Consider the following 7,866-nt stretch of genomic DNA (forward strand, 5'->3'; position numbering starts at 1 on the left):
CATTCAGCATCTGACACATGTGCCCATTCAAAGTTGGCCTTGCTTTCTTTTGCTCCGGTACTAGAGCAGTACATTTTCTAGCTGTGGCTGAAGATGGTATAGTAGGCTAACATCGGTATCGAGCAGTGACAGTAACAGTATTTACTGAGAGAGAGAGAGGCAGCTCAGAAGATGAGCTCCTAATTTCTTTGAGATTTTATTGTTTTCTGTAACTGAACAAATAGTCTAGGAATAAGGCAACATCTAACACAAACTAAAGAAAACCAAAGAAGTAAAGAAATAATTTATCATTGAAAGAAAAACAAAGCAAACATCTGAAAATCTGAAGACCAACTATAAGACACAGCTACACCTGAAGATAAAGGACCTGAGGAAAAACTTCAAAGAGAAAAATCTTCAAGAAATGAAGAGGAACAAACAGAAAAAAAGGAACAATTAAAACAAGGAAATAGAATAAGAAGACAAGAAAGAAATAAAAAGTACACCAAAGGAAACAAGAAGGAAAGGGAAAATACAAGCAGCATCAAGAAAAGCCAAGAACTCAGCCATAAGCACGAAAAACAACTGGTAAGCCCTGATCTTTCTTCTCCTTATTTGAAGAGGCCTCTAAAATTGAACTGATTTACTAAATAAAAGTAAAAAAAAAGTCTTTAGAAAAAGTTACCTTAAAGTTTAAACTAAACCAAATACCACTTGGGCCCATTAAACTCAAAAGGCCAAAGTTGAAGAACCTGTTCCCAAGCAACAGTGGGGCTGATTGTATTCAAAACGCCCTAGCCAGGCTGTCTTTTTGCTCTTCTCACCTGAGCCGATTGTATTTAAAAGAAGCAAGATGAGTACAGAGCAGAAGACAGCCCCACTGGACCAGCCCTGCCCTCTCAGCACAGTACTCCAATACCCTGAGGACGTGAAAACCGTTAAGACCAGGAAACAGTACAAAGACACATGGATGAAGGAAAATCCAGAGACTCTTATCGCTGACTACTGCCAGGCAGGAGAAAAACACATTAAAACGTGCTCTTCTTTACTGAGCACCCAAATGCCTGGCACACAGCTGTGTGCAAGAGATATACAAACACCACGAGAAGGGGCATCAGCAAAGGCAGGCAAATCTCCATAGGGGGTGACAGCGAGCTAGAAGACACTGTCCTGACCGTCAACACTTACCACAATGGTACAGTGATGATAAAGGGCAGTGAGGCTGCTCTGGAGCTATTTGAGGAAAAGTTCACCCACCTGAAATCACAGGCTGACCTGGAGAAACCTCCCCCAGAAACAGGAGAGAGACCCAGTAGCCTGATGCCTACCACACCGGAGAGTTCAGCTCCACCTGACTCTGAGCCCATGAACACAGCCACAGCTACAGAACAGATCAGCGAGAGTGTAGCCCTAGGCAACACTGAATCACACCACCCAGACACACACGGCCCACACCAACCCCCCTATGACCACAGCACAGCGCGCCTCCTGAGAGAGAAACTCTCTGCTCTGGAGCTGGACTTCACTGAGTCCAAGGAACTGATGCTGGGGAGACTCACAGAGGGGCAGACAGCACAACAGCTAAGAGACGAGGTTAACAAACACAGGAACGAATGCAAAACCTCCAACAAACAGCTCAGGGGACAGATGGAAGAGTTGCTGCAGGACAACAGTAAGCTGCAGTCGGAAGTAGCAGAGCTGAGAGAGGAGGTGCAGCTCGCGGAGAGGACAAGCAAGACCCTCAAAGAACAGCTGAGGAAACTCACTACTTCCCACTGCAGCCCAGACTGCAACAGAACAGCCCTGAGGCCCAGAACACACAACACACAACACCCACCCCCAACCCACAAAGACACACCGACCCCCACACAACCTGACATCCCTACAACCCCCACCACCAACTCCCACTTACCCAGTACCCCCACCGTAGCAAACACCATACCCACTGCACCCCCCGGCATCCCAGATCCACTCACAACATCACTGCCCAAAAGCACATCCACCTTGCCAAACACTCAGGGTGACCCACACACACACCCAGCCCCAGAGACGGCCCCACCCAACACCTCCACCTCACACACTGCACCCCCCATGCAGCCCCCCGCCTGGCAGCACACCAGACACCAGAGGCAGATGCACGGAAGTAGCCCTTCTCATTGACTGCAACGGGAAGTACATCGATGAGCACAGGCTCTTCCCAGGACTACAAACAGCAAAGCTCTGGTGTCCGACGACGGAGAAGGCCCTGCAGCTGCTGTCCAGGTCTGTCCTGGGAGCCCCACGGCACATCATCATCCACACCGGCACCAACGATCTGAGGACCTGGAGGGAGCAGGTGGCCCAGTCCATTAGGAGAGTGGCAGAGAGGGCCATACAGGAGTTCCCTCGCGCCCAATTGTCATCTCCACCCTGCTGTCAAGACAGGATGAGCAGCACCACACCATCCAGAGAATCAAAGCTGAGATCTCACAGTGCTGTGCCCTGCTCCCAAACGTCTACCTGGCCCATCACCCCACCCTTGGATCACAGCATCTACATGACCATAAACACCTCAAAAAACAGACCATCGGACTCTTCACAAAAACTCTGAAAGACACTACACTGGGCAGACACCCAAACAACACCCCAGAGAGAAACAGCAGGACTACCAGAGGAACACCCCAAAACCCACACCCCCACCCCAGACCAGCTCAACCCACAAAGAACAGAACCAGCCCCATCCTACAGCCTTCCAACCCAGACCAACGACCGAACGGGACCAGAACCAGCACCTCACCCCACGCCCCTCAGCCAGACCAGCAGCTGAACCAGGCCAATCCACAAACCCCCACCCAGCACAACAGCAGAGCTGGACCGAGCCCCTCCTGCACAGCTACGCCGCAGCCCTGGCCAGACCAGCAGTCCCGAGCGGTTTGGAGCTGGGAGAAATCTGGCAGCTCCTGAACCTCATCTGCACCCGGCTTATGAGCTAAACTACCACCACCCACAGCGACAAACAATACTGTTTTTGTTGATGATGTAAATGTCCGACACAAATTTGTTACAGTTCCAGAAAGCAAAAACAAACTGCAAAGATAATTCAAACGATAACAATGAGATCTCTAACGATAAGTATATGGAACATTTAGGGTCTGGGCTCGTCAGCATTTGGGCTGAAGAACACTGATCCTGACTTTATCAAGAATGTAAAGGAGACAGACATCATGATCCTACAGGAGACATGGTGTCGGGGAGACTTGGCTACCCACTGTCCCCCCGGCTACAAGGAGATCATGGTGCCCTTTGTCAAAAAAAATCACCTGGGGCAGAGACTCTGGGGGGATCATTGTGTGGTACAGAGTGGAGCTCAGTCACTCCATACAATTAGTTAAGAGAGAAGAGTCACAAGTTTGGCTTAAAATCAAAAGAAATACCATATGTACAGAAAATGAGGTTTTTCTGTGTGCTGTCTACATCCCACCCTCAGAATCCCCTTACTACAGTGAGGGAATTCTCCCCAGTCTCCACACGGAGATCGGTCATTTCCAGGGCCAGGGAAACGTGCTGCTCTGTGGTGACCTCAATGCACGAACAGGCACACTGGCAGACTTTACTAACACACAGGGAAACACTCATGTATTCGGACAATCCCCTCTGTACCACACACCAGTCACCTCACACAGGTGCAGCCATGACTCCACGGTCAACAGCACCGGGCGCGAGCTGCTCCAGCTGTCAAGGGCTGTGCCTGTACATCGTCAAAGGCAGCACTAGAGGGGACTCTCTAGGCAGGTTCACCTTCAGCTCAGCTCTGGGCAGCAGTGTGGTGGACTACGCCATCACCGACCTGGACCCCTCCTGTATCAGTGCCTTCACTATCAGGCCACAAACTCCTCTCTCCGACCATAGCCAGATCACACTCTACATGAAGAGAGCACACCAGCACAGAGACACACTGACACAGCCCAGCCAGCTGTACGACCTCAACCAGGCGTACAGATGGGACACAAACAGCCTAGACAGATACCAAACTGTACTGGGCGATGAAGAAATTCACATTCCTAAACACTCCGTATCAAACCAACAAATTAGGCATAAACTTGGCCACACAAAAACTAAATCACCTATTTCACAAACTGGCATCAAAATCTAAACTAAAAACAACTAAATCAAAAAACTACCAAAAATCAAAAGCAAAAGAAAAGTGGTTTGATAGGGAGTGCAAAAACATCAGAAATGCACTACGAAAACTCTCAAATCAAAAACACAGACAACCACACAACACAAAACTACACCTCAGCTACTGTGATACGGTAAAACTTTACAAACACACGCTGAAAAAGAAAAGAAACACATACATAAACAAACAACTTGCAGAAATTGAGAAGTCACTAAATCAGAACTGTTTCTGGGAGAAGTGGAACAATTTAAACAAATCAAAACCAGAAGAATTGGCCATCCAAAATGGAACAATCTGGCAAACATACTTTGAAAATCACTATCAAAGGCTCCCAAATACAAATCAATCAGACCAAAACACCATTTATGAAAAACTCGAAATTTTTGAATTGGCTATCAAAGACAACCAAAACCCCTTAGACTCCCCTATCACTGAGCAGGAGCTACTGGACAAACTCCAGGCCCTCAGACCACGCAAAGCCTGGGGCCAAGATGGAGTCATAAATGAGATGCTGAGACACAGCAGCCCAAAGTTGCAACAAGCCCTGCTCAAACTCCTCGATCTTATCATGACAGCCGGATGTTTCCCCGAGGCCTGGAACCAAGGACTGGTCACGCCCATCTATAAGAGTGGAGATACTCTATCCCAACAACTATCGGGGCATCTGTGTGAACAGTAACCTGGGGAAGGTATTCTGCAGTATCCTAAATACACAAATAGTGGCCTTCCTTACCGAACACAATGTCCTGAGCAAGACTCAGATTGGCTTCTTACCAGATCACCGCACATCTGATCACATTTACACCCTACACACACTGATAGACAAACACGTCCACCAAAAACACAAAGGAAAATTTTTTGCCTGCTTTGTCGATTTCAAAAAAGCATTTGACTCGATTTGGCATAAAAGATTGTTTTATAAACTACTCCAAAGTGGCATAGGAGGCAATGTGTACGACATAATTAAATCAATGTATTCAGAGAGCAAATGTGCAGTGAAAATTGGAAACAAAAGGACCAAATTCTTCACCCAATGCCGTGGGGTGAGACAGGGCTGCAGCCTGAGCCCAACACTGTTCAATATCTATATCAACGAATTAGCAGGAATGTTGGAAAAGTCTGCAGTTCCTGGTCTCACACTACACGACACAGAAACCATGTTCCTGCTCTATGCAGATGACCTGGTCCTGCTGTCGCCCACAGAACAGGGGCTGCAGCAGAACCAGGAACTGCTAAAGCAGTACTGTCAGACCTGGGCACTGACAGTCAATCTGGACAAGACCAGAGTTATGGTTTTCCAGAAGAAAGCCAGACCTCAGGGAAACAGGTACAAATTCACATTCAACAGCAACACATTGGAGCATACATCCAGCTACACATATCTCGGTCTCACCATCAGCTCATCTGGGAGTTTTGACCTGGCAGTGAAGGCACTGAGGGAGAAGGCTCGAACCCGGGACTTCTGCGTCTCTCTGCAGTGACCTAGCCCCGTGAGCTAAAGAGAGATCTCTCCACAGCCCAGTAGCTGTGGTCCTGCTATCACAGGGAAGGGCGGTGACGTCACCTGCTCTGGTACGCCGGCTCTTACACAGTACCTGTCGGCCGTAAGCGTTACACTCTCCCCCGCTTAAATCGCCGTCCCCGGCGAAGGGCTATCCCATCCCGCTTCTGACACCAATGTAACGCAACGGGGGCTCGGGCGGGCGCCCTTGCCGCATCAGGTCGGCCCCACACTGTCCGGGGCTCGAACCCGGGACTTCCGCGTCTCTCTGCAGCGACCTAGCCCCGTGAGCTAAAGAGAGATCTCTCCACAGCCCAGTAGCTGTGGTCCTGCTATCACAGGGAAGGGCGGTGACGTCACCTGCTCTGGTACGCCGGCTCTTACACAGTACCTGTCGGCCGTAAGCGTTACAATATTTTATGACATGTCTCTGTTGTAAATGTCTGTTATATGTCTGTAGATTTTATTTTATGTTTTGTTCTATGTTAATTTTATTATTTTATTTGCTTTGGCAACACTGATTGTACCCATCGGTCATGCTAATAAAGCACCTTGAATTGAATTGAACAGTATTTACGTGCCACTGCTCCCAAGTGGCTCTGGGTTAAGACCGCTCTTTCACTTACTTGCAACGCAAACGGAGAAAGCAATTTTTGACAGTCTCTCGAGAGACTGCGCTAGGTGTTTAGAGATAGACTTTGTCAGTTCCCCCTGGAATGATGGCCTCTCAAATAGTTTGTGATTCCTCTAGACGTTATACAGTACAATCAAAAGCGCAACAAAAGTGTTTTCCGTGGAGCAGGTTTCAGACCCGTAGACCAGTTTTATTTGTACAGCAGGACGCATTCCCAAATGCGAATCTCCTGTTTTAGAAATGCTTTGGGCGGCGTGAAATGAAAATAAGAAATCAATTCCAGATGCACATGGAAGCAATCAAGTGTTTCATCCGAACTGTTTCAAAGACTGCTCAAGAGCTTTCCTTTCATAAACGCGCAACGATTAATGATGGGGGTGATTAGACTAATCTAGGGTGATTAATCTAGGTAGTGATTGAGACGATTCGTAGCGTGTGCTCATTTCCATATATGCCCCGTGTTGCAGTGGTAGGATGACATAAAATACTGCTTCGACACGTAACGGCATTATATTCAACTGCAGGAGCTGAGGTCTTTCGTAAGCACGTAAATCAAAGGCAATTCCCGCGTCTAACACTAATGTAAATGCTTTTCAAAGTGCAGTGTGGTGCAGCTTGTAAAATCCTTGTCCACATTTCTCATTTGTTGATGTTTTTTCTGTCTGCCAAAGTTGCATTTTGACATCCGGACGGGGAGACTTGATCATTCGAACGTGAAGCTGCCCTTAAACCCTCTGAGGCGTATCTGTCTGCCGGCATGTATTTTGTCAAAGATTTTTTTTTGAACGGAGAGCGACTTTGAAAAGGTTTCCGCAGCCACCTCGCACTCCATGTTAGATTGTAGGAGGAATGCAGCGGCAGCAGAGCTTGCTGTAGTCGTAGCCGAGTGGCTAAGGCGATAGACTAAAAATCTGTTGGGGACTCCCCGCGCAGTTTTGAATCCTGCCGACTACGGCGTCTGCCGTACGTCACCGTATGCCTGCGCGGCAAAGGCAAAGTGCCGCTTCCCCTTTTTCTGGTACTATAAAAACGCTAAATCGCTTGGACCCTCTGCCATGGAAATCAATTCTTCAGATAACAACACGTTTTGTGTTCGCACGACCGGTGTTCTACTTATGCCTTTGAAAACCTAATAAAGCTGAAACAACCGAAACGATAGGTTCTTGTAAAGCACGCCTGTAAAGAACTGTTAACATCAAAGGGTTTCAGTGTATTAACTGAGGAGAAGGCCTGATCGCTACTTGTTGACTTTTTATTTGGTGTGAGAAACACTCTCACTGCGCATGAAGTGCAACAAATGTAGCCGCAGAAATTGCATAACGCTTTCATTTATGCTATTGCAGACACCAACGTTGCCTAGATAGAAAACCGAAATAGCCATGGGTTTGCTTGCTGGTCTGAAGGATCTCTCTTCGAATCTCTATCATTTGTCAATGGAAGTAAAAGGCGCTGCAATCCGATACATGTTCAGATTCAAACCCGCAGCTGTTCTTCGAGTTTATTTTTTGACTAATTACAACTGAGTGTCGCATGAGAAGTTACATAAACTTATCTGGCATATTTTAACACAAATGCCGTTCTTAAATTAAAACT

At 47.5% G+C, this 7,866-nt stretch overlaps 1 non-coding gene across 1 annotated transcript; it reads left to right on the forward strand.

The window, feature by feature from the left end:
• Positions 1–7,145: 7,145 nt before the first annotated feature.
• Positions 7,146–7,227, forward strand: trnaf-aaa (transfer RNA phenylalanine (anticodon AAA)). Its single transcript has one exon. It is a non-coding gene; the product is annotated as a tRNA-Phe (tRNA).
• Positions 7,228–7,866: the final 639 nt, after the last annotated feature.

Source organism: Atractosteus spatula (genome assembly GCF_055471065.1).
Source record: "Atractosteus spatula isolate fAtrSpa1 chromosome 26 unlocalized genomic scaffold, fAtrSpa1.hap1 SUPER_26_unloc_1, whole genome shotgun sequence".
NCBI lineage: Eukaryota > Metazoa > Chordata > Actinopteri > Semionotiformes > Lepisosteidae > Atractosteus > Atractosteus spatula.